General features: G+C 43.6%; 1 protein-coding gene across 4 annotated transcripts in view; it reads right to left on the reverse strand.

Moving 5' to 3' along the window:
- Positions 1-14,643, reverse strand: part of ccdc28b (coiled-coil domain containing 28B) — a 37,604-nt gene extending 22,961 nt beyond the window's left edge. The window contains exons 1-2 of one of the 4 annotated variants that reach the window (XM_078567521.1): positions 14,473-14,641; positions 7,921-8,089 (exon numbers count right to left, since the gene is read on the reverse strand). The gene's annotated coding sequence lies outside the window, so the exon portion shown is untranslated. Of the gene's footprint in view, positions 1-7,920; positions 8,090-14,472 lie in introns of all 4 variants that reach the window. The other 3 variants (XM_078567522.1, XM_078567520.1, XM_078567523.1) reach the window with 3 other exon arrangements.
- Between the last annotated feature and the right edge of the window lie 13,264 nt (positions 14,644-27,907).

Consider the following 27,907-nt stretch of genomic DNA (forward strand, 5'->3'; position numbering starts at 1 on the left):
TACAGTATTTGGATAAGTAAAACAATTTTTATTGGATAAGTAAAACTTTTATTGCTGCTTTTTAACATTTTATCACTGTTTTATGTTCCAGGTGTTACATACAGGTGGGGGCGTTAATTTAAAATCACTCATTTCTCGTCTCGCCACCTGTCAGCAAACAGAAAGGTGTTCTCGGTTTGCTTCCCCCCTGTATAAGTGGTGGTGTATTTCCCAACCACTTGGTTTTGGTGCGATCCAATGTCTATTAACAACCCCACAGCAAGCTCAAGATAGGATGAACTCAAAGGGTTAGTTTATTTGCACACACTCAAAACACGGGAGGAGGGTCACAGCTTTGCCTCCTGTCCATTCATACAGTAAAAGGGGATAGAAAAAAGAAAGATTTTTCTTTCTCTGCAGAGACCACAGAGAAAATAAATATTTCACATGGGTTACAGAGTCCAGAGTCAAAGCCCAATGAAACATTCCTTCACAGTCTGAGAGCTGAAAACAGACGGTGGTTAATTCACTTTTCCGCTGGTGTTGACTTCACACAATGAGATAAACATGCAGAGATGAATCTGTCATGTAGGTGATGGTACAGAATTTCCAGTAGAAGCAGTGTAGGTAGGGCCAAATGTTTGACTTGAGCCAGGGCTCTATGTCTGTGATGCTGCTAGTTAGATGGTGAAAATACAGACTGACTTTGCAGTACAGCAAGGTAATATTATTGGTTCCACAAACTGGAGGTTTATGTCACATGACTCTTGCCTCTTCACACTGTCTTTGACAAAGGGTGTGTATCCCTCATCCAGGTCCCCAAGATTGTGGAATATCTCAACCATTAAGAATTGAAAGGAAGGTTGCGGGGCCCTTAGTCTTAACAGGTGAGTCGATTCCTGTTGGCCAGCCTGAGTTATGAAATGCAGATGGCCTTTGTATAGCTCTCTGAATTTGGTCTTTGAAGCCCACAATGTGTTCTTAAGTAGCTCTTCAGAGATAACGAGGTGCAGCTTTCTCCAATGTTGCCAGGTAGCTCCTTTTGTTCAAGGGTCACAGACATACATAGATTCAGCCATTTTAGGTCTTTTCTATCTCTAAAAATTTAAAACTGGACAATGAGCATATCTCTATATATTTTATAAGAAAAATATACACAGGGTGAGGTCTTAGTCCCGCATGCAGTTAATTTTTAAAAATTAATTTACGGGATGTGGGCTTCGCTGGCTGGGCCAGCATTTATTGCCCATCCCTAATTGCCCTTGAGAAGGTGGTGGTGAGCTGCCTTCTTGAACCACTGCAGTCCATGTGGTGTAGGTACACCCACAGTGCTGTTAGGAAGGGAGTTCCAGGATTTTGATCCAGTGACAGTGAAGGAACTGCGATATATTTCCAAGTCAGGATGACGAGTGACTTGGAGGGGAACTTCAAATATTTATATCTATGGTGTTTTCTGGGTCACACTCATGTATTTTAACATCATTCTCTGATCCAGAAAATGATCAAAAAGACTAATGATTTGGTCCCAAGCTTTCTGGACTGGAGAGGTTACAGTTTAATCTAATTATAAAAATACTCTTGTCACTTGCATCATTAATGAATTCCCTTTCCTTATGAAGGTCATGTGTTTTAAAATAAAACATTTCAGATTTATAACTCAAAATTTTAAAATGCACTTCCCATCATGTCTTAAATGGCTGAATAAAACACGGTAATAAAATTCGAGGTGCTTTGTAGCAACCGGTCACTTCAATCATTACAGGATCTCCACTAGGATGGAGGACAGAGAAAAAATGATGAGCACCAGAATAAAACCAGTTTATATTTGAGCTACAAACAGTGTAGAAAGTAAATCTTGCCCCATTTCAAGAAGCTAAAATTTCAAAGGAGGAGTCAATGAGTCAAATACAGAAAGGTATTCAAATCATTTACCTTTGTCTCATGATTAGAATGAAGGTACAAAACTCCTAGATGGTCTAGCTACTAAAGGCACCAGCCACTAACAGACCTGAAGGTTTCACTCTTAGTCTTTGCTGAGTTGGCTTATCCTAATTTAGCAGCAGCCTGGGCACTACAATTACCCTCAGTGCTTGGAGCTGAATGAAGGAAAAGCTCAACCAGGTTCCCGTACCCTGTCATTTTCAATGGCCTCTGCTGAAAGGTGTGTTTGTGATTACCAAGAAGAAAGGCTTGGCTAGACTATGATCCCCTTCACAGTCTCACAACCTGCCAGCACTCACTGCTGGAACACATGTCTGCCGGGGTGGAGTGGTTCAAGTGAGGGGAGATTTAGCTAGATAAAGGCCAAGGCGATGGTGCAGGACACTGACATCTAATGATGACCAGAGTTTGACAGGAAGGGACAGAGAGTACAAATGAGGTCACAGGAGGGAAACATAGTCTAAAGACAAAATCAAAGGTTCCTTATCTGAATGTATTTGCATTTGTAACAAGTTAGATAAATTGATGGCACAGACGGAAATAAATGGGGATGATCTGATAGCCATTAGAGACATGTTTGCAAGGTGACCAAGGCTAGGAGCTTGACATTTTGGAAGGATAGGCAGAACAACAACTTCTAATTATATAGTGTCTTTAATGTTATGAAACATCCCAAGGCACTTCACAGGAACATTATAAAACAAAGTATCACAACCAGCCACATAAGCAGATATTAAGTAAGGTGACCAAAAGCTTTGTCAAAGAGGTAAATTTTAAGGAGTGTCTTAAAGGAGGAAAGTGAGATAGAGAGGGGATATGAGGTTATTTCAGAGGTTGGGGCACAGCCACCAATGTTGGAGCAATTAAAATTGGGGATGAATGGGAGGAGTGCAGATATCTTGGAGGGGCTGGAGGAGATTACAGAGATAGGGAGGGGCAAGGCGATGGGGGGATTTGAAAACAAGGATAAGAATTTTTAAATTGAGACATTGTTTGACTGGGAGCCAATGTAGGTCTTGAGGCACAGGGGTGACACGGGCAATAGACTTTTGGATGAACTCAAGTTTACAGAGGGTAGAATGTGGGAGACCAGCCAGGAATAGGACCTGGTGTAGCTTTATTAATGAAGGATGAGATCAGTACAGTAGCGAGAAATGGCCTTAGTTATAGAGGCTTACCGCACAGAAAAAGGCCCTTCGGCCCATCGAGTCTGCACCAGACAAACAAGTACCTAACTATTCTAATCCCATTTTCCAGCACTAGGCCCATAGCCCTGTATGCCATGGCATCCCAAGTGCACATCCAAATACTTCTTAAATGTTATGAGTGTATCTGCCTCTACCACCCTTTCAGGCAGAGAGTTCCAGATTCCCACCACCCTCTGGGTGAAAAAATTCTTCCTCACATCCCCTCTAAACCTCCTGCCCCTTACCTTAAATCTATGCCCCCTGGTTATTGATCCCTCCACCAAGGGGAAAAGTTCCTTCCTGTCTACCCTATCTATGCCCCTCATAATTTTATACACCTCAATCATGTCCCCCCTCAATCTCCTCTTCTCCACGGAAAATAACCCCAGTCTATCCAATCTCTCCTCATAACTAAAACTCTCCAGCCCAGGCAACATCCTGGTAAATCTCCTCTGCACTCTCTCTAGTGCAATCACATCCTTTCTATAATGCGGATTCCAGAACTGCACGCAATACTCCAGCTGTAGCCTAACCAGCGTTTTATACAGTTCCAGCATAACCTCCCTGCTCTTATATTCTATGCCTCGGCTAATAAAGGCAAGTATCCCATATGCCTTCTTAACACCTTATCTACCTGTCCCGCTACCTTAAGAGACCGGTGGACATGCACACCAAGGTCCCTCTGATCCTCGGTACTTCCCAGGGTCCTACCATTCATCGAGTATTCCCGTGCCTTGTTTGTCCTGCCCAAGTGCATCACCTCACACTTAACCGGATTAAATTCCATTTGCCATCTGACCAGCCTGTCTATATCCTCCTGTAATCTAAGACTATCCTCCCCACTATTTACAACCCCACCAATTTTTGTGTCATCCGTGAACCTACTGATCAACTCTCCTACATTCAAGTCTAAATCGTTTATATAAACCACAAACAGCAAGGGACCCAACACCGATCCCTGTGGAACCCCACTGGACACAGGCATCCAGTCACAAAAACACCCCTCGACCATCACCCTCTGCTTCCTGCCACCCAGCCAATTCTGGATCCAATTTGCCAAATTGCCTTGGATCCCATGGGCTCTTACCTTCATTATAAGTCTCCCATGTGGGACCTTATCAAAAGCCTTGCTGAAGTCCAAGCAGACTCCGTCAAATACATTGCCCTCATCTACACACCTGGTCACCTCTTTGAAAAATTCAATCAAATTGGTCAGACATGACCTCCCTTTAACAAAACCATGCTGACTGTCCTTGATTAATCCCTGCCTCTCCAAGTGTAGATTCATTCTGTCCCTCAGAATTGCTTCCGATAGTTTCCCCACCACTGAGGTTAGACTGACTGGCCTGTAGTTCCCTGGTTTATCCCTTCTTGAATAACGATACCACATTGGCTATCCTCCAGTCCTCTGGCACCTCTCCTGTGGCCAGAGAGGTACTGAAAATTATTGCCAGCTCCCCTGCTATCTCCTCCCTTGCCTCACTCAACAGCCTGGGATACATTTCATCTGGGCCTGTAGATTGATCTACTTTTAAGCCTGCCAGACCACTTAGAACCTCTCCTCTTTCTATGCTCATTTCTTTAATTATATCACAGTCCGTCTGCATGATTTCCATACCCACATCGTCCCTCTCCCTTGTGAACACTGACACAAAGTATCCATTTAGAACCCTACTCACGTCTTCTGGCTCCACACACAAATTGCCACTATGGTCCTTAATGGGCCCTACTCTTTCCATAGTTGTTCTTACTCTAAACGTACTTGTAAAATAACTGGATTTTCCTTTATTTTACCTGCCAATATTTTTTCATGCCCCTTTTTTGCTCTCCTAATTTCCTTAAGTTCCCCCCTACACATTCTATACTCCTCTAGGGCTTCTGTTGTTTTGAGCCCTCGGTATCTGCCATAAGCCTCCTTTTTCTCTTTATCCAATCCTGTAAATCCCTCGACATCCAGGGTTCCCTGGATTTGTTGGTCCTACCCTTTATCTTTATTGGAATATGTTGGCCCTGTGCTCTTCCTATTTCCTTCTTGAATGAGTCCCACTGCTCTGATGCAGATTTACCTAAAAGTAGCTGCTCCCAGTTCACTCTGGCCAAATCATATCTGATCCTATTAAAATCGGCCTTCCCCCAATTTAGAACTCTGATTTCTGGCCCTTCCTTGTCCTTTTCCATAACAACCTTGAATCTAGCAGAGTTATGATCACTATCTGCAAAATGCTCCCCCACTTGCCTGGCTTCATTCCCTAAAATTAAGTCCAGGACTGCCCCCTCTCTTTGTAGAACCTTCTACATACTGGCTTAAAAAGCTCTCCTGGATGCATTTTAAGAATTCTGCTCCCTCTAAACCTATCACACTATGACTAACCCAGTTAATATTGGGGAAGTTGAAATCCCCCACTATTACTACCCTAGTATTTTTATACTTCTCTGAAATTTGCCTACATATCTGTTCTTCTATTTCTCTCTGACTGTTTGGGGGCCTATAGTACACTCTCAGCAATGTGATTGCTCCTTTTTTGTTTTTAAGCTCTACCCATATGGCTTCATTTGAGGAGCCTTCTAAGACATCATCCCTCCTTACTGCTGTAATTGATTCCTTGATTATTATTGCGATACCCCCGCCTCTTTTACCTCCTTCCCTATCTTGCCTGAAGACCCTATATCCTGGAATATTGAGCTGCCAATCCTGCCCCTCTCTCAGCCATGTCTCGGTGACAGCAATGACATCATACTTCAATGTGTTAATTTGTGCCCTCAACTCATCTGCCTTATTCGTCAGACTCCTTGCGTTAAAATAAATACCATCCAACCTTGCCAAACTCCCTTGTGCCTTAACTGGCCTATAATTTCAATGCCTTCCAGACTCACTTGCTCTTTCGTCTAATTTGGCTGTGCATCTCCCTTTGCTGTCTTGGTTCACAAGATCAAGATGTAGAATCAGGTTGAGTAGAGATAAGAAATAGCAAGGGAAAGAAGTCACTGCTGGGAGCAGTCTATAGGCTCCTGACAGTAGCTACACTGTAGAACAGAATATAAATCAAGAAAATTAAAGGGGAGGCGATGGCGTAGTGGTATTATCACAAGACCAGAGACCCAGGGTAATACTCCGGGGACCTGGGTTTGACTCCCACCACGGCAGATGGCGGAATTTGAATTCAATAAAAATCTGGAATTAAGAGTCTAATAATGACCATGAAACCACTGTTGAATGTCGTAAAAACCCATCTGGTTCACTAATTCCCTGCAGTCCGGCCACATCCAGTCATGAATGGTGGTGGACAATTAAACAAACTCACTGGAGGAGGAGGCCCAACGAATATCCCCATCCTCAATGACGGAGGAGTCCAGCACATCAGTGCAAAAGATAAGGCTGAAACATTTGCAACAATCTTCAGCCAGAAGTGCCGAGTGGATGACCCATCTCGGCCTCCTCCGGAGGTCCCCAGCATCACAGATGCCAGTCTTCATCCAATTTAATTCACTCCACGTGATATCAAGAAACAGCTGAAGGCACAGGATACTGGATGTGGGCCCTGACAATATTCCAGCAATAGTACTGAAGACTTGTGCTCTAGAACTTGCCGCTCCCCTAGCCAAGCTGTTCCAGTACAGCTACAAAACTGGCATCTAACCGGCTATATGGAAAATTGCCCGGGTATGTCTTGTACACAAAAAGCAGGACAAATCCAACCCAGCCAATTACCGCTCCATCAGTCTACTCTCGATCATCAGTAAAGTTATGGAAGGGATCATCAATAAGCATTATCGAGCAGCACTTGCTTAGCAATAACCTGCTCACTGACGCCCACTTTGGGTTCCGCCAGGGCCACTCAGCTCCTGACCTCATTACAGCCTTGGTTAAAACATGGACAAAAGAGCTGAACTCCCGAGGTGAGATCAGGGTGACTGCCCTTGACATCAAGGCAGCATTTGACTGAGTGTGGCATCAAGGACCCCCAGCAAGACTGGAGTCAATGGGAATCAGGGAAAAACTCTCTGCTGGTTGGAGTCATACCTAGCACATCACTACAGCAGTTCCTGAGGGTAGTGTCCTAGGCCCAACCATCTTCAGTTGCTTCATCAATGACCTTCCTTCCATCATAAGGTCAGAAGTGGGGATGTTCGCTGATGATTGTGCAATGTTCAGCACCATTCGCGACTCCTCAGATAATGAAGCAGTCCATGTCCAAACGCAGCAAGACCTGGATAATATCCAGGCTTGGGCTGACAAGTAGAAAATAGCATACACGCCACACAAGTCCCAGGCAATGACCATCTCCAACGAGAGCGAATCTAACCATCACCTCTTGACATTCAATGGCATTACCATCACTGAATCTCCCACTATCAACATCCTAGGGGGGGTTACCATTGACCAGAAACTGAACTGGACTAGCCATATAAATACTGTGGCTACAAGAGCAGGTCAGAGGCTAGGAATCCTGTGGCAATTAACTCACCTCCTGACTCCCCAAAGCCTGTTCACTGTCTACAAGGCACAGGTCGGGAGTGCGATGGAATAATCTCCACTTGCCTGGATGAGTGCAGCTCCAACAACACTCAAGAAGCTTGATGCCATCGAGAACAAAGCAGCCCGGTTGATTGGCGCCCCATCCACAAGCATTCACTCCCTCCACCACTGATGCACAATGCCAGTAGTATGTACCATCTACAAGATGCACTGCGGAATTCACCAAGGCTCCTTAGACAGCACCTTCCAAACCCACAACCGCTACCATCTAGAAGGACAAGGGCAGCAGACATATGGGAACACTACCACCTGGAAGTTCCCTTCTAAGTCACTCACCATCCTGACTTGGAAATATATCAGCCGTTCCTTCACTGTCGCTGGGTCAAAATCCTGGAACTCCCTCCATAACAGCACTGTGGGTGTACCCACACCACATGGACTGCAGCTTCTCAAGGGCAATTAGAGATGGGCAGTAAATGTTAGCCCAGCAAGCAATGCCCACATCCTATGAATGAATAAAAATAATGATAGTGGGGCTTGTAAGGATGGTACTGCAAAAATCATATTCTATTTTAATCTTTGTATAGATTAGACAAAGGGCTTGTCATATCTTCCCTAGATACAGGGCAGGTGCCAGAGGATTGGAAAATGGTAAATGACACCCATATTCAAGAAAGGATGTAAGGACAGTCCTAGTAATCACAGGCCCAGTCAGTTTAACATTAGTAATGGGTAAAGCTTTAGAAACAATAATCAGGGGAAAAAAATCAACAAGCATTTGGAGAGGTTTGAGTTAATGAAGGAGCGTCAACATGGATTTGTAAAAGACAGAGAAAGTTGATGACAGAAAGCAATGGGTGTTATCTATGTGGATTTTAGGAAAGCCTTTAACAACATGTCACATAAAAGGCTGGTTAACCAAACTGAAGCTCATGGAATAGGAGGGTCATTGTCAGATTGGATAAAAAAAATTGGCTTCAAGACTGAAAACAATGAGTTGTGGCAAATGCTTTTTTTTAGACTGATAGACAGAAGTGTTCTCGAAGGATCGATGTTAGGACCACTGCCTATTTTGATTTTTATAAATGACTTGGATATTGGAAAACGAAGTAAAATTTCAAAATTTGCAGACAATTCCAAACTTATCGGTGTGGCTGACAGCGAGGATGATGCCAATTGACTGCAACAGGAAATAGACTAGTGGAATGGGCAGACAAGCGACAGATGGAATTTAATACAGAGAAGTCAGAGGCATTCTATACAAGGTGATATTCAACAGTGCAATTCCTGTAGTGTTGTTCATGGTTTGTCTCAGCTCTGGAACACAATTGAGAGTTTTAGCTGCTAACCTACTCTGTGCCTTTAAGACCACTGTTCTAAATATGTAAATACAAAAAATTGTAGCTACTTGTAAACTGCTGAGATTAAAAATGACAACTTGTATTTATTACAACAACAACAGTTGCCAGGGAGAGCGATGGAGTCGGTAGCTTGAGGGTGGAGTTTGTAGCACGGCCCAGACAGTTTTTAAAAAAGGTTAACTGTAAATTTACCTTCCAGGTCAGTGGCTGGTTTTCTTTATTTAAAAAAAAGATTGCCGTGCATCTGAAGTGACATTTGTGTTTGAAAAATTTGTGTTGTGATAAACATAAGATAATATTTATTACATGGATATGAAATTGGCTGAGTGACAGGAAACAAGAGTATCATGGTTAATGAAACAAAAACAGAAAATGCTGGAAAAACTCAGCAGGTCTGGCAGCATCTGTGGAGAGAGAAACAGAGTTAACGTTTCGAGTCGGTATGACCCTTCTTCAGAACTCTGCACTCATCTTGTGATTCATTTTGGTAGGAAGGACATAGGGGGACAATGTAAAATAAAAGGTACAATTCTAAAGGGAGTGCTGGAGCACAGGGTGTATATCTGCATGTTATGTAAGGACACAATGTCAGGACAGGTTGAGAGAGTGATTGAGGGGGTTATTCTATAAGGATAGGTTGGACAGGCTGGGCCTGTACCCATTGAAGTTTAGAAGAATGAGAGGCGATCTTACTGTGAAGATGAACATGATCTTTTTGTAATATTTTTGGGAATATGGTGGTATTCTGTAAAGAAGGCTGTGTGTGTGTGTGTGTGTGTGCGCGTGCACGCGTCCATGATTAATTAAACTGGGGGAAGGTTCGTAAAGACAGCTTGTCTGTGGGAACTGAGAGATGAAAGGCAAAGGAGCTAGATGCATGCATTTGTAATGAGAGGCTATGGTGAGGTTGGAATTACAAATAAATAGGTTGTGTTTTAAAATTTGCATTAGGTGATAGGGAAGGACTTGACTTTTCAGCTGCTGAACTTCAAAAGGGAGTTTAAGGGACTTCTACAACTTACAAAGATTTCAAGTGAACAAGGAAAGGTTATTCAATCTTATTTGACCCAAAAGTGGAGGCAATAGAAGACATGAAAGATTTTTATATTTTTGAAAAGTTGAATTCAAAAAGGTGCTTAAGACAATGGAGCCTAGGATGAAAAAAAGATATTTAAGGAAAGATGTTGAGTTGAGTTGAGGTGCCTGTGTGGGGGAGATGCCCTGAGACCAGCTCTGTGCGGAGAAAAGCTGTGAATTTGAAGCAGCTGTCCAGTTTCAAACCAGAAAAGTCTTTGTTTTCAGTGAGCAGTCTCTGAACTTCCTTCGGATTTCCACAGCAGAGTGAGAGAGAGTGAGAAGTCCTGTGGTTTACTTTATTAAAGTAGCAGCAGTTTTTGCCTTGGGTAATATTACTGGGGTTTTTTTGGGAATGTTTTGTAAGACTGTTTCAATTGTGTAATTTTATTCTTGTGTGTTTAAGTTTTTGTTTTCTTCTTGTTAATAAATCTTTTAATTTTAAAATCTTAAAAACGTTATTGAGATTCTACGCTTCTGGGTTTTCAAAATACAAAGAAAGTTATGATCAGTAAAACAAGTTTCCCTCTGGGATTTGGCTTGCTCAGCGAATAACATCAGCTGTGGCTGCACATACAAACAAGGAGCAGGAGTAGGCTATTCAGCTCCACCATTTAATAAGATCATGGTTGATCTGATAGTAACCTCAAATCTGCATCCTGCCTCCCTCCCCCGATAGCCCCCTTGCTTACCTAGAATCTCTGCCTTAAAAATATTCAAAGATTCTGCTTTCATCGCCTTTTCAGGAAGAGAGTTCTGAAGACTCACAACCCTAACACTTATTGAAACATATAAGATCCGGAGGGGAATTGACAGGGTAGATGCTGAGAGGATGTTTCCCTTTGTGGGAGTGACTAGAACTAGGGGACACAGTTTTAAAATAAGGGGTCTCCCATTCAAGACAGAGATGAGAAGATTTTTTTCTCTCGGGAGGTTGTGAGTCTGTGGAATTCTCTTCCCCGGAGAGTGGCGGAAGCTAGATCTTTGAATACTCTTAAGGCTGAGTTGGATTGACTTTCTTATCAATCAAGAATTTAAGGGTTATGGGGGGCAGATAGGAAAGTGGAGTTGAGGTTTCAATCAGATCAGCCACAATCTTACCGAGTGGTGGAATAGGCTCGAGGGGCCAAAAGACCTACTTATGCTCCGAATTCAGATGTTGTAGTAACCTAGGTTTTATTATAGGGGCTTAGAGTACAAAAACATGGAGGTTATGCTGAATTTGTATAAGTCACTAGTTCGGCCTCAGCTAGAGTATTGTGTCCAGTCCTGGGTATTGTGCTTTAGGAAGGATGGGAAGACATTAGAGATAACTGCAGAAAAGAATAAGAATAGTTCCAGGGATGAGGAACTTCAGTTATGAGGATAGATTGGAGAAGTTGGGACTGTTCTCCTTGGAGAAGAGAAGATTGAGAGGGGATTTGATTGAGGTATTCAAAACCATGAGGGGTCTGAACAGAGTCGATGGGGAGAAATTGTTCCCATTGGTGGAAGGATTGAGAATGAAAGAGCTCAGATTTCAAGTAATTGCCAAAAGAAGCAATGATGACATGGGGAAAGCCTTTTCCTGCAGTGAGTGGTTAGTATTTGGAAAGCACCGCCTGACAGTGGTGGAGACAGGTTCAATTGAGGCTTTGAAAGGAGGAATGGGATTATTATCTGTAAAGGAAACTGTGCAGGGCGAGCGGGGAAAGGTGCAGGAAAGGTGCTGGGTAAATTGCTCCATTGGACAGCAGCACACACACGATGGGCCGAATGGCCTCCTCCTGTGCTGTAAACAATTCAGTGAAGTCTCTGAACATCTGTCTGAACCTTTCAAACAACCAAACAGCAGCTGGAAGGTTATTGAAATGTAAAGTTACATTTACACAGAGGTTAATGGGGCATCGGAGCCGGGTCTCGGGTCCCGGGGGCGGAGCGGAGCCGGGTCTCGGGTCCCGGGGGCGGAGCGGAGCCGGGTCTCGGGTCCCGGGGGCGGAGCGGAGCCGGGTCTCGGGTCCCGGGGGCGGAGCGGAGCCGGGTCTCGGGTCCCGGGGGCGGAGCGGAGCCGGGTCTCGGGTCCCGGGGGCGGAGCGGAGCCGGGTCTCGGGTCCCGGGGGCGGAGCGGAGCCGGGTCTCGGGTCCCGGGGGCGGAGCGGAGCCGGGTCTCGGGTCCCGGGGGCGGAGCGGAGCCGGGTCTCGGGGGCGGAGCGGAGCCGGGTCTCGGGTCCCGGGGGCGGAGCGGAGCCGGGTCTCGGGTCCCGGGGGCGGAGCGGAGCCGGGTCTCGGGTCCCGGGGGCGGAGCGGAGCCGGGTCTCGGGTCCCGGGGGCGGAGCGGAGCCGGGTCTCGGGTCCCGGTCCCGGGGGCGGCTGAGCGGTTTGGACCCGGGAAGCGGGAGCGAGATTCGCTGCTCCTGTTACAACTGAAGCGAAAATGTTTCACTCACCTTCCTGACCCAGACTGACCCAGACTGAGACTGACCCAGACTGAGACTGACCCAGACTGAGACTGACCCAGACTGAGAACTGACCCAGACTGAGACTGACCCAGACTGACCCAGACTGAGAACTGACCCAGACTGAGAACTGACCCAGACTGAGACTGACCCAGACTGAGACTGACCCAGACTGAGACTGACCCAGACTGACCCAGACTGAGACTGACCCAGACTGAGACTGACCCAGACTGAGAACTGACCCAGACTGAGACTGACCCAGACTGACCCAGACTGAGACTGACCCAGACTGAGAACTGACCCAGACTGAGACTGACCCAGACTGACACTGACCCAGACCCAGACTGAGACTGACCCAGACTGAGACTGACCCAGACTGAGACTGACTGAGACTGAGACTGACCCAGACTGAGAACTGACCCAGACTGAGAACTGACCCAGACTGAGAACTGACCCAGACTGAGACTGACCCAGACTGAGACTGACCCAGACTGAGAACTGACCCAGACTGAGACTGAGACTGACCCAAACTGACCCAGACTGAGAACTGACCCAGACTGAGACTGACCCAGACTGAGACTGAGACTGACCCAGACTGAGACTGAGACTGACCCAGACTGAGACTGATCCAGACTGAGACTGAGACTGATCCAGACTGAGACTGAGACTGACCCAGACTGAGACTGACCCAGACTGAGACTGAGACTGACCCAGACTGAGAACTGACCCAGACTGAGACTGACCCAGACTGAGACTGAGACTGACCCTGACTGAGACTGACCCAGACTGAGACTGAGACTGACCCAGACTGAGACTGACCCAGACTGACCCAGACTGAGACTGACCCAGACTGAGACTGACCCAGACTGAGACTGAGACTGACCCAGACTGAGACTGAGACTGACCCAGACTGAGACTGATCCAGACTGACCCAGACTGAGACTGACCCAGACTGAGACTGAGACTGACCCAGACTGAGACTGACCCAGACTGAGACTGACCCAGACTGAGACTGAGACTGACCCAGACTGAGACTGACCCAGACTGAGACTGACCCAGACTGACCCAGACCCAGACTGAGACTGAGACTGACCCAGACTGAGACTGACCCAGACTGAGACTGACCCAGACTGAGACTGACCCAGACTGAGACTGACCCAGACTGAGACTGACCCAGACTGAGACTGACCCAGACTGAGACTGACCCAGACTGACCCAGACTGAGACTGACCCAGACTGAGACTGACCCAGACTGAGACTGACCCTGACTGAGACTGACCCAGACTGAGACTGAGACTGACCCAGACTGAGACTGACCCAGACTGACCCAGACTGAGACTGACCCAGACTGAGACTGACCCAGACTGAGACTGACCCAGACTGAGACTGACCCAGACTGAGACTGACCCAGACTGAGACTGAGACTGACCCAGACTGAGACTGAGACTGACCCAGACTGAGACTGATCCAGACTGACCCAGACTGAGACTGACCCAGACTGAGACTGAGACTGACCCAGACTGAGACTGACCCAGACTGAGACTGACCCAGACTGAGACTGAGACTGACCCAGACTGAGACTGAGACTGACCCAGACTGAGACTGAGACTGACCCAGACTGAGACTGACCCAGACCCAGACTGAGACTGACCCAGACTGAGACTGACCCAGACTGAGACTGACCCAGACTGACTGTTATTAAAACGATTCCAGTAACTGAAACTTTCAGCCGGTATTTCCTGTGGCGAATGGATTTTCCGGAGCGATTCAGCTGAAGAGGAAAATCTCCGCCCAAAGCGACAATGACCAGGCCGGAAATCCCCGACCCCCCCGTTTCCCCCTCGGTCACTATAACCGGGTAAAATCAGCGCAGCCCAACCGGCCCCAGGACAATGTGGGGTTTATATTGGGATTGATGGTTTCCCACAGTCACAACCGGGTCCCTGGGGTTAGTTATCCGGCTCTGTTCACAGTCACAGCCGCTGGAGCATCCAGAGGATCACCGGCCTCTGCCTTACCTGCTCATCCGGCTCCCCTCGGCCTGTCCGACCGGCTCCCCTCGGCCTGTCCGACCGGCTCCGGCCACTTCAGCCCTCAATCCAAATCCTCACTTCAATCCCCGCAGTAACTGAGCCTTCGACACAAAGTAGCTTCCACCTTCCGCCAGTAACAATGTGTCACTTCCTCACAGGAAACCGGATCCGAGCCGGGGATAAACACAGGAAACAATTATACATACAACATGCAAATTAGGAGCAGCAGCAGGCCATTCGGCCCCTCGAGCCTGCTCTGCCATTCAATAAATTTATGGCTGATCTGATTATAATCTCAACCCCACATTCCCACCCATCCCTGATAATCTTTCACTCCCCTTGTTATCAGCCCCAAGCTGTTCTAGTACAGCTGCAACACTGGCATCGACCGGACAATGTGGAAAATTGCCCAGGTATGTCCTCTACACAAAAAGCAGGAAAAACCCAACCCAGCCAATTACCGCTCCATCAGTCTACTCTCCATCATCAGTAAAGTGATGGAAGGGGTCATCAACAGTGCTATCAAGTGGCACATGCTTAGCAATAACCTGCTCACTGACACCCAGTTTGGGTTCCGCCAGGGACACTCAGCACCTGACCTCATTAGAGCTTTGGTTCAAACATGGACAAAAGAGCTGAACTCCCGAGGTGAGGTGAGGTGAGAGTGGCTGGCCTTGACATCGGGGCAGCATTTGACCGAGTGTGGCACATCAAGGAGCCCTGGCAAAACTGGAGTCATTGGGAATCAATTGGAAAACTCTCCGTTGGCTGGAGTCATACCGAGCACAAAGGAAGGTGTTTGTGGTTGTTGGAGGTCAGTCATCTCAGCTCCAGCATATCACTGCAGGAGTTCCTCAGGGTAGTGTCCTAGGCCCAACCATCTTCAGCTGCTTCATCAATGACCTTCCTTCCATCATAAGGTGAGAAGTGGGGATGCTCACTGATGATTGCACAATGTTCAACATCATTCACGACTCAGATACTGAAGCAGTACATGTCCAAACGCAGCAAGACCTGGACAATATCCAGGCTTGGGTTTTTTTAAATTCATTCACAAGACGTGGGCTTTGCTGGCTGGGCCAGCATTTATTGCCCATCCCCAATTGCCCTTCAGAAGGTGGTAGTGAGCTCCAGGATTTTGACCCAGTGACAGTGAAGGAATGGCGATATATTTCCAAGTCAGGATGGTGAGCGGCTTAGAGGGGGACTTCCAGGTGGTGGTGTTCCCATCTATCTGCTGCCCTTGTCCTTCTAGATGGTAGTGGTCAGGGGTTTAGAAGGTGCTGTCAAAGGAGCCTTGGCGAATTCCTGCAGTGCATCTTGTAGATGGTACACACACTGCTGCTACTGTGCATTGGTGGTGGAGGGAGTGAATATTTGTGGATGTGGTGCCAATCAAGTGGACTGCTTTGTCCTGGATGGTGTCCAGCTTCTTGAGTGTTGTGGGAGCTGCATTCATCCAGGCATGTGGGGAGTATTTCATCACACTCCTGACTTGTGCCTTGTAGATGGTGGACAGGCTTTGGGGAATCAGGAGGTGAGTTCCTCGTTGCAGGATTCCTAGCCTCTGACCTGCTCTTGTAGCCACAGTATTTATATGGCTAGTCCAGTTCAGTTTCTGGTCAATGATAACCCCCAGGATGTTGATAGTGGGGGATTCAGTGATGGTAATGCCATTGAACATCAAGGGGCGATGGTTGGATTCTCTCTTGTTGGAGATGGTCATTGCCTGACACTTGTGTGGCGCGAATGTTACTTGCCACTTGTCAACCCAAGTCTGGATATTGTCCAGGTCTTGCTGCATTTGGACATGGACCACTTCAGTATCTGACTCGTCGCGAATGGTGCTGAACATTGTGCAATCAGCAGCAAACATCCCCACTTCTGACCTTATGATGGAAGGAAGGTCATTGATGAAGCAGCTAGAGATGGCTGGGCCTAGGACAATATCCTGAGGAACTCCTGCAGTGATGTCCTGGAACTGAGATGACTGACTGTGGAAGAATAAAATACATCTACAGGTCAACTAAGGATTAAACAGTTAGCACCATGGTGGAATACTAGTTCCCTCTCTCGTTAGCACAATGGTGGAATACTACAGCACAGTTCCCTCTTTTGTTCTAGCAGGCACACCTGCAGCTGCCAGCTAATTGAGCAGGAGGGGAGAAAGGGGAGTGTCATGGGCAGGCTTCCTGGAGTCCTTGAGACAGGATGTCTGCCCCCAGGATCAAGCAATGGTCATCTATTCTCTGTCTCACATTTATTACTATGTCAGCTTCCCCCAATATCCTGTATAGTCATAAACTTAGAATAGACTAATTGTGTGACAATGATTCTCAATGTAATTGATCATTGAAAGTTAGACAGCCTTATCACCTTCAAGCTCTTTGATATGTACAACTTCTACTATAAATACATGTGTGCGCTGATGCTTCCTCAGAGTGTCAGCTAGCTACCTTGTATGCTACTGGGCTCTCCGTGATATCACGATTAATAAAGGCTTCGGAGACAAACCTCCTGGGTCTGAGTGTTCACTCCGATTTCTGCGACACTGACCTCCAACAATCACAACCATCTTCCTTTGTGTTAGGTATGACCCCAACCAGCGGAGGGTTTTCCACCCGATTCCCATTGACTCCAATTTTACTGTGGCTCCTTGGTGCTACACTCGGTCAAATGCTGCCTTGATGTCAAGGGCAGTCACTCTCACCTCACCTCGGGAGTTCAGCTCTTTTGTCCATGTTTGAACCAAGGCTGTAATGAGGTCAGAAGCTGAGTGGCCCTGGTGAAACCCAAATTGGGCGTCAATGAGCAGGTTATTGCTAAGCAAGTGCTGCTTGACAGTACTTTGATAACCCCTTCCATTACTTTACTGACGATGGAGTAGACTGATGTGGTGGTAATTGGCAGGGTTGGATTTGTCCTGCTTTTTGTATACAGGACATACCAGGGCAATTTTCTACATAGCCGGGTAGATGCCAGTGTTGTAGCTGTACTGCAACAGCTTGGCTAGGGGTGCGGCCAGTTCTGGAGAACAAGTCTTCAGTACTATTGCTGGAATGTTGTCAGGGCCCATAGCTTTTACAGTATCCGGTGCCTTCAGCCATTTCTTGATATCACGTGGAGTGAATTGAATTGGCTGAAGACTGGCTTCTGTGATGCTGGGGACTTCCGGAGGAGGCCGAGATGGATCATCCACTCGGCACTTCAGGCTGAAGATTGTGGCAAATGCTTCAGCCTTATCTTTTGCACTGATGCACTGGGCTCCTCCGTCATTGAGGATGGGGATATTCGTTGGGCCTCCTCCTCCAGTGAGTTGTTTAATTGTCCACCATCATTCACGACTGGATGTGGCAGGACTGCAGAGCTCACATCTGATCCGTTAATTTGGGATCACTTAGCTCTGTCTAGCACTTGCTGCTCATGCTGTTTGGCACGCAAGTAGTCCTGTGTTTATAGCTTCACCAGGTTGACACCTCATTTTTAGGTATGCCTGGTGCTGCTCCTGGTATGCCCTCCTGCACTCTTCATTGAGCCAGGGTTGATCCCCTGGTTTGATGGTAATCGTACAGTGGGGGATATGTTGGGCCATGAGGTTACAGATTTACATCAAGAGGATTTGAGTACAGGTGTAAAGATGTCCTGCTGCAATTGGATACTTGATGAGACCACACCTGGAGTATTGTGTACAGTTTTTGTCTCCTTACCTTAGGAAAGACATACTTGCCATAGAGGCAGTGCAGTGAAAGTCACCAGACTGATTCCTGGGATAAGGAGACTGGGTCTGTATTCTCTGGAGCTCAGAAGATTGAGGGGCAAACTCATTGAAACTTACAAAATTCTTCCAGGGCTTGACAGGGTAGATGCAGGAAGGATGTTGCCTCTGGCTGGGGGATCTAGAACCAGAGGACACAGGCTGAGAATAAGAGGTAGGCCATTTAGGACAGAGATGAGGAGGAATTTCTTCACTCAAAGGGTGATAAATCTTTGGAATTCTCTACGTCAGAGGTCTGTGGAGGCTCAATCATTGAGTATGTTCAAGACAGAGATTGCTAGATTTCTCGGTAGTGAAGGTATCAAGGGATATGGAATAGCATGGTAAAATGGCAGAGATAGATCAGCCATGATCTAATTGAATGTTGGAGCAGGCTAAAGGGACTGAATGGCCTACTCCTGCACCTATTTTCTATGTTCCTAAATGTAGCTAGCTCTCTATGAGTAGAGTCTCAATGACCAACCTCACGCAATAGTGAACTGCAAACTGCAAGATATTGTAATTATCTCCAGCTCTGTAATGGAAGTCCGACACACAAAAATTCATCATGGTAACATTCACAGCCATAGTTCTGCTATGAGGTTGCAGTTGTGGCTGAACTGGGTGGAATAATTCACTGGTGACAACGTTACTGAAGCACAGATGTTTGTCGTTCCTCACCGAGGTTGAGAGAATTGCTTCATTAACACCCTGGGCAAATAGGGCCTCCTGCTAAGAGCTCCTCTGCCCTTCCTCCCATTGCTCCTTCCAGTGTCTCATCCTGTTCTGCATAACCTCAGCTTATTTGCCAAGTAATGGTGTAATCAAAGGAATTGATTACTACTAAAACAAAATACTGATGCTGGAAATATGAAATAAATACAGAAAATATTGAAAATACTCAGCGGGTCAGGCAGCATCTGTGGAGAGGAACAGTTAATGTTTTGGGTTGATGATCTTTCGTCAGAACAGGGATTACAAGATAACTTATCAAGGATATTAAAATGTATTATGGTATGGGACAGATTAAATAGAGGCAGTTTCAGTGATCAATACATCAAAAATGAGGAACTTAGATACAAGGTTAAATGTAAGAAATTTAGGAAAGCTGGAGATTCTTTTTCCCATGGTGGGTTGAGAGGGTGTGGAGTTCACTCCCAAAGTTAGTGACAGAAACAGAGATCACTTCATCGTTTTGGAGTGAGTTGGATAGGTGGTTCAAGGAAAAGGGGAATAAAAAGATTAAGGGAACAGGGCATGGACATGGGATGAGACCACTGTTCATGTAGAGCATAAACACCAATGCAGATTGAGTGGGACAAATGGCCTGATTTTGTATTGTAATTTCTATGCAATATGGAAACTTTCGAAGGAGTATGAAAGGAAAATTCAATTACAAACACAATCATCTTTTTCACCTCCATTAACCTCAACCTTGTGCACTGTTCATAGAGCTATTCTTACCTTTCTTTAACTTTTTGCTTCTCAATGTTGCTTTCATGGTATTCCCACATGAAATTCCCATATCCCTTCTCTCTCTCAGCCTTTGATCCCTCCTCCTATCTTCCCTCAGTATATATACACTCATTCTTCTGTCAACAACTATCATTTGTGGAAGGTGTTGGCAGCTATCATCACTCCCTGAAAACAGTACCATGAAGTGCAACTTGTTGGCAGTAAGTTGCCCATCTGCTAGTCAGATGGCCATCAATATGGTTGAGATGCCAGGATTTGCCATTATTTTTGAAGTTGCACCAATTCTCAACACCACTGATGCATTCAACATCTAACTACAGTGCGTTTTAACTCGAGTCAAAGGAAGAGTAAGACCTTAGATTATGAAATACTGTTGCTTTGGATCATATTCTTCCAACTACACACAGCTCTTGCATGGGGATAATTTGAGAAGTTGAACCACATTAACTTAAATACCGTCTAAATTTCTTTAAAAAAAGTGTGCAAGTGGGTGTAGTTAAAAATCATAGAAATTCAATTCACTAGGATGTCTAAAGGGCTCTCTATGAACCATTTCACAGCAATTATTAGAGCAGAGATAGTAGCTAAACTGCATTTATGTTATTGCAGCTTAAGATCAATAAGATGCAATGTTAAGGAAAAAGCAAATCTGTACATCCTGCTTTCCATTCCACTCATCAGTAACATTTTAAACGTGCAATGAGATCAAATTTATTTGCCATTATATATAGTCTAAAGACCAAATTATTTTAGTGCATCATGAAGTATTTAATGTTTCAACTTTGTAAATACATCAAGCTAAACATTGATACAGCTTCATGTGTTGACTGCCACTACATTGATTTTATTAATGTACACCAAAAGATAATGGAATTTACAAAAGTTGAAATGCCACAATTATTTTTCTGGCTTATACAAAATATTTCAATTAACTAATTCTATCCTTAAGAATACATGCAATTGTTTTGAGAAGACAGGATTATTACAACAGGAATATTGTATGATTATTTGCAGTTACTGTGGAAAGTAGCCCATGAGGATTGCCAATAAAATGAATAGAATCATAGAAACTTACAGCATGAAAGGAGGCCATGCGGCCCAGTGTGTCCACACTGACTGACAAGGAACCATCCAGCCGAATCCCACATTTTAGCTCTTCCTGTGCATATCGAAGTACTTTTTAAATGTTATGAGAGTTTCTATCTCTACCACCCTTTCAGGCAGAGTTCCAGATCACTCTGGGTGAAGAATTTCCCCTTCAATCCCATCTAAACCTCCTACATCTTAACCTAAATCTATGCCCCATGGCTCTGGACCCCTCAGGAAAGGGGGGAAATTGGCCTTTCCTATCCACTCTAGACAACCCACATAATTTTATACACCCCTCAGCCTTCCCTGTTTCAAAGAAAACTCTAACCTATCCAATCTTCCATCTCAACTAAATTCCCAGTCCAGGCAACATCCTTGTAAATCTCCTTTGTATCCTCCCTAGTGCAATAACATCTTATAGTGTGGTGATAACTGCCATGCACAGCTCCAGCTGTGGCCTAACAAGTGTATTATTCAGTTGGAGCATAACATCACAGTTCTTACATTCTATGCCTCAGCTAATAAAGGCAAGTATCCTGTATGCCTTCTTGACTACCTTATCCAACTGTCTAGTCACCTTAACGGATCTGTGGACATGCGCTCCATGGTCCCTCTGTTCCTCTACATTCCAGAGGAACACAAGAATTAGGAGGATTAGGTCATTCAGCCCCTCGAGCCTGCTCTGCCATTCAATAAAATTATGGCTGATCTGATTGTGGCCTTAACTCCACTTTATTGTCTGCCCCCATAACCCTGGACTCCCTTGTCAATCAAAAATCTAACTCAGCTTTGAATATATTCAATGAGTCAACCTCCACAGCTCTCTGGGGAAGAGAATTTCATAGACTAATGACCCTCAGGGAGGGTCAATAGCCTATTATTTGTGTATTCCCTCGGCTTGATAGTCTTCCCCAAATGCATTATTTCTCACTTTCTGGATTGAGCTCCTTTTGCCACTGTTACATCCACTTCAGAAACCCACTGATATCTTCTGATATATACTGCAGTCTAAAGCTTTTTTCATCATAATCAACCATACAATTTTGTATCATTTACAAACTTCTTAATCATACCCCCATGTTCAAATCCAAATTATTGATATATATCACAACAAAGGGATCCAAGTGCAAAGAGTCAAAATCAGAGCACTGTTAAAGTATATGATGTAGTTACATTTCTAAAAGAACAAATTAAATTTGACAAGAATTAAATTGTGGATGTGAAGGGTCATTAAAATCTGGTTTAAAAAATATTACACGCATACACTTTATATTTGGTCACCTGGTGTCAAAACAAATGCAGTTTTTGTGAAAAACGCCCTCACTATTTGGTTTTATTTCAGGAATATTGATATTATGGGGGCAGGAAACTACAGTGTAAAGAATTATCTGCCCTGGGAAGGACATATAAAAGGAATATTTAGAACAGGGCAACATTTACAAATGGAATATTAGAACTCCTAGCTTTTCTAGTCAGTATCTGAAAAAGGAATACACTGTATACAGTTAACGCATTTTCTTCAACAAATTGACACATCAGCAGCCCAATTTTCAAAATATTGTGCGATTTACTTGGATTCTTCAGCATCAACAAATATAATTAGGGCAAAAATGTATCACCAGTAAGTGCCCTTCCAACTCTCATACTTTAGAGGTTTAAAGGAAACTATATTAATCTGTAGTCAGTTGTGATTAATGCACTTCAGAATCAGATTCAGCTATCTCAATTATGTCACAAAAAACCTTACATTGCTTTTTTTTAGGTTGAACAATCTTGTACAGGGAGTATCTCAAAACTTTGAGCTACCATAAGCAGTTTTATGTAACTTCCTTCCTTTTGTTGCCAAAAGCAAGGTGAGGCCATATCAAATTGGGGCAGTTTTGCTTCAATGTTCTAATGATGTGGGTATGGTTTTGTAATGATTCTGGTACACTGGACTAGCAACTCAGCGATGCACAGGTCAAATCCCACCAAGCAAAGTCATTAAAAGTGAATTCAATAAGTCTGGTCATTTGTGATCAACCAAAGGAAAAAAAATGACCACTTAAATTAACCAGTTCACTTAACCACCCTTCCATTCACTCCCAAATAGCTTGTCACCTTTACCAGGGACCTGAATGTGACTCTAATCCAAACTATGTGGTTGATTCCATGCTCTGAATTAGCCAAGCAAGCCCACTCATTGGTTATAATCATCATGTTTAAGGCACATCAGCAGTTCAAAGCAACTAGGGCAGCCAATAAATGAAACCATGTCAACATTGCCCATATGCTGAGAACACAAAATTCAAATTAAAGTGAATGAAAATGCAAAATTTGAATGTCAGGTCAATAACCCTATTGTTGGAGATGTCTCTCTTCTGCAGCAGAGGAGACAATTCACTTTAAGGTCAAGTTAGTTACATGTTCTGCCTGTTTTTTCTATACATTTGTTGAGTGAACAAAAATCTAAGCCAAACTCTGTCACACACCTAGATGCTCAGAAACATTTTCCAAAGATTACTTCAAAAAATCAAAACCATAAATTCTACATTACAGTGCACAGGTTTTTTTTGTTGTCAAGACACTTGTTATTACAGCTGAATATCAGGCAACATCTGAACACTGGGTTTTGGTGTCTCGTGAAAAAGCTCATCAATTAGCAAACGTAGCCAATTCAAAGAGATGCAGTATGACATACGATGGAATGCTACTTAGGTATTCTTGATTTCTACTCTTTTTGGAAGGAACTTCTCAGATAATCAGTACTGCATTTAGCTCATGAAAGGATGATGGGTTGATGAGCCAATGGGTCAAAAAAAAACCTTTTTTCCATACTGTTATACAGTGCAAAGAAACTGGGATGTGCATAATCTAAACACATTATATTCAAGCATCTATTTCACCTTAAGCAAAGTGCATTAGAAACCCATGCCAACATTAGGGGAAAAGTGCTTTGATTATGCATTTATTAATTTATCATAGTCTGAAGCGAAATGGGAGGAGATTAGCACTTATGACCTTAAACTGTTCATCAACAAAAATATTGAAAATAAAGATGTTCAGCATTACTTTTTGGTTCCTGTGAAGATGAAATATTCCAGTTTTATGGCCTGATTTAATGGTATATACACACACTCTGCAGTGATTTCCTCTGCTAGATAATGCACAGGCATAATGTGCTAATGATAGTGATTGGAATGATAGAAAACATCAGTTTTAATGTCACCACCACATTAGCCAAAGTTAGGGTAATCATAACAGTCAAGAAAGTGGATTGTTCAATTGTAATACATGCACAAGGTACAAAACAACTGTGTGATGTATATATATATAAAAATATATACACACAAAAACAGTACCTTACTAAGGATGTAATAAGCATCATGCATTCTTATATTACAATGTTGTGATTGATTCTGATGAAATATAAATTGAATACATGCATAAATATCAGAAAATCTTGGCACTGCAGTCCATTCCATCCACCTCCCGATTTTATAATGTATTACTAAGTCAGTATTTCTTGAATTGCTGTTTCTTACTGAATTTGCTTTTTCATATCATAGCTTCCCATTCACATTATTTTAATTAATTTCCACCATACTTTGAGATGTTTTGTAACATTTTGAACTTATGTTGATATTTGGTGCCGGTCTACAGGCCAAATTGGTAAATACCAAGTACCTTCTTTTTCTCTGTCACTGAAATCCATACTGACCATTAAACTGCATCTTAGAAGCAAGATCTTGAAATGTCCTGAAGGAGTTGGTCTGAAGAAGTAGGTCTTCTCCTTTTCAATCTTTATTTTCCCTAAAGTTTTGGTTTCATTTACCCTTATAAAGGGGAACCTAAAAATGGACATGATTTTCAATGCATTTGTTTCAAAAATGCATTTGAGCAACCATGCTGAATCAAAGTGTTAAAAAGTTGTAATAGCACTACTGTGCTCATCACTAAACTCACAGCTAATTGTTGGGGATCTGCTTTAGAGTATTTTTTACATAGCAGTATTGTCACTGTGGTAGCAGCGACACATTGTTACTCAGCAACCTGTGTCAGTTAAACATCCGCAATTTTGCAGATTAAAACATACTGGCAAAGTTTTATCCTCCCCTTCCCCAGGAAAAGGACAAGTGCACACTGAGAAACACAGGGAAATGGGAAGATTAATTAGTAGCATTTATCACTAAGTGCAAAGTAGTCATTACCCACTGGGAGAAGTTAATTTATATTTGGACAGTAAAGTGAAGGCTCTGGCATCTTCTTTGAGACTCCCTCGAATTTGTGATTTTAAACTGCATCAATCCACAAAGTGTTAAAGGTTGGGACGATATGAAAGTCTCTCAACTCCACAAAATTTACTGACAAATGCATACCCTGAAATTCAACAGCAAATAATCCAACAGTGCAGGTGTGGGAAAGAGGGCTGCCCAAAGACAATTTCAAAAATAATCTCTAAACATTCAGAAATACAGGCTTCAAAAGTTACAGCATTTCTTCAATATAATGAGACAACTCTCATCTTTTGTGGTGTAATAGATCTTGCATCACAATGCTACACAGTTAAGTTACTAGCACTTTGGATGCCAAGTATTATGAAAGGTTTTCTTTGGTAGCCAATATTGTGGTTAATAGGGAAAACCAACTACCTATACTATAGATGAAGGAGGTCCTCAAAAAAGAAACCGTAAAAATCGAGACTTCAGAACAAAGTGAAAATGGCATGTGACAAAGTGCTTGTGACATTTTTATTCAATGCTCACAGGTTTATGAGCATTTGTAGGGCACAAAGGGTATCACCAATCAAGGTCTTTCAAAAAATCAATGTCATAAACACCATATACAATGGTAACAGTCAGTTATAAACTTGGCAGAAAAAAAATCTATATTAAAAGATTCAGCGTGAGATTTTACGTGAGCAATATCTTCAGACAGATGGTCGTAATTTATTTTGTTTGGTCCTTCATCTAAGCAGGATGTTGTATGAAGGAAGTGTATGGAAAGAAGCTTATATGAATGTGGGAAAAAGGACAAATAGAAAGTTTGTTTTTAAAAATAAGTTTGATTTGATTATGCAGCCATTTTAATTCAGCATATGAAGTGGGATTAACAGAGAACATTCCCTCAAACAAAAACAGAAAATGCTGGAAAAACTCAGGTCTAACAGCATCCGTGGAGAGAAAAAAAAGTTAACGTTTCGAGGTTCTTCTTCAGGGCTAAAGAGAAGTAAAAATGTAATGAAGTTTATACTGTTTAAAGGGGTTGGAGTAAGTGAAGCTAGATAGAAGGCCAGTGATAGGTGAAGGCAAAGGAGAGTTGCCAGAGATGTCATGGACAAAAGGGTGTTAATGATATTGGTACTGACTGAAGGTGGTGCTGATGGTGGCATTGATGTCAGAAAGCAGAATGTGATAATAGCAGGACATTCTGCTTTCTGACCTTAATGCCACCATCAGCACCTCCTTTAGCCAGTACCACTATCATTAGCACCCTTTGTCTTTTTGTCCATGACATCTCTGGCAATCTCTCCTTTGCCACCACCTATCACTGGCCTTCTATCTAGCTTCACTTACTCCAACCCCTTTAAACAGTATAAATTTCATTACATTTTTACTTCTCCTTAGGTCTGAAGAGTCGTCATACGGACTCGAAACGTTAACTGTTTTTTTCTCTCCACAGATGCTGTTAGACCTGCTGAGTTTTTCCAGCATTTTCTGTTTTTGTTTCAGATTTCCAGCATCCACAGGATTTTACTTTTAACATTCCCTCAAAGGCTTTTTGACAGTGATATACACAAGTTTACCAGCAATCTAACATTTGAATGACATTGGCCTTCGCATAAAGTATCTTTCTACAGACATGCCCTAAATTATTTATTCTTCAACTTTTTTAGCCTCCCCACTCAAAAATAAATTTTGTAACAGTAGAAACTTGATCTGCTGCAACATTGATGAAAAGCTGTTAAAACACAATGAAGCTGTTGGTGAGTGAGTGGAAAGGCAGATTCAATTTGTACTTTTCCTACTCCCCCTCCACTCTGCCAAGTTTCTTATCTCAACCACTTCATTACTGGAAGGGGAAGACAGATTTTGCCCTGCCACTGTGGCACACCTTCTAACAACTGACTGAATAGCAACACAGTTGAAGCGCGAGCAAGTTACCAGTTAGCTCAACTGTAGGAGGTACACAGGTTAATAAAATCAAGGGAACTGAAGACCAAATGATAAAAAAGTAACAATCAAGTACCTACAGAAATGGGCAAAAAATCATAAATATTGGCTTAAAGAATGTATAAATATACTTCTGAAACTTTCCCAGAAAAATCAAAGACACTTAGTCTGAATTGCCCCTTTTAGGTTATTTTCTTTCATATGGGATCTAATCTTTTCTGAAAGCTTCCTTATTTAATCACAACAACTTTCTTTGCGTATTGCTGAAAAAAAGCACAATGTGCAGGGTACAGACTGTAACCAAGCAGCCTGTGCTTGCAAAACTCAAAACAGTGTCCAACATTAGATGTGATTCCGTGATTGGATAACATTTGCTAAATTATCCTCAATGTGCTAAAAATTATACTGACGACCAATTTAAGATTGTCAGTTGGGCTCGCAATGTGGCGCATCTGCTTGTACTGGAAGCTACACATATTAATGCACAGGGCCCTGTTCTTTGCAGACAGAAAGAACATGTGCACACATTGTGCCTGTTTCAGCCAAACAAAATAAGTGACAACCATTTGCTGACTCATTCCTCAGGGCAATGCCTTGACCAATCAGGTCAAACTGCCTGGTTTAAACTTCAAACAATGCTTGGCAGTTCAATGTCAGTCACCATCAGTGGTGCATTCTCCATGGCAATACCACTGGCCAACCAATCAATACTCCCTTCACATACAGTATAAATACCTTATATTGGTATTCTTGCAAGTGTCCTGATGAGTGCAAGACAAAAAGCTTAGACATGTCTCTTTTTTCAGCAATACTCAAGTTCTGTACTACCAAATGACAACTTTCTTTGCATGCAAGGAATACAAACACATACTACTCATACTTAGAATCCTCATTTATCTAGTAAAATAGAAATTCTGACAATGTCATCAAGCCTTAGAGGGAACTTATT

Source organism: Cetorhinus maximus, chromosome 21, assembly GCF_964194155.1.
Source record: "Cetorhinus maximus chromosome 21, sCetMax3.hap1.1, whole genome shotgun sequence".
In the NCBI taxonomy this organism is placed as follows: domain Eukaryota; kingdom Metazoa; phylum Chordata; class Chondrichthyes; order Lamniformes; family Cetorhinidae; genus Cetorhinus; species Cetorhinus maximus.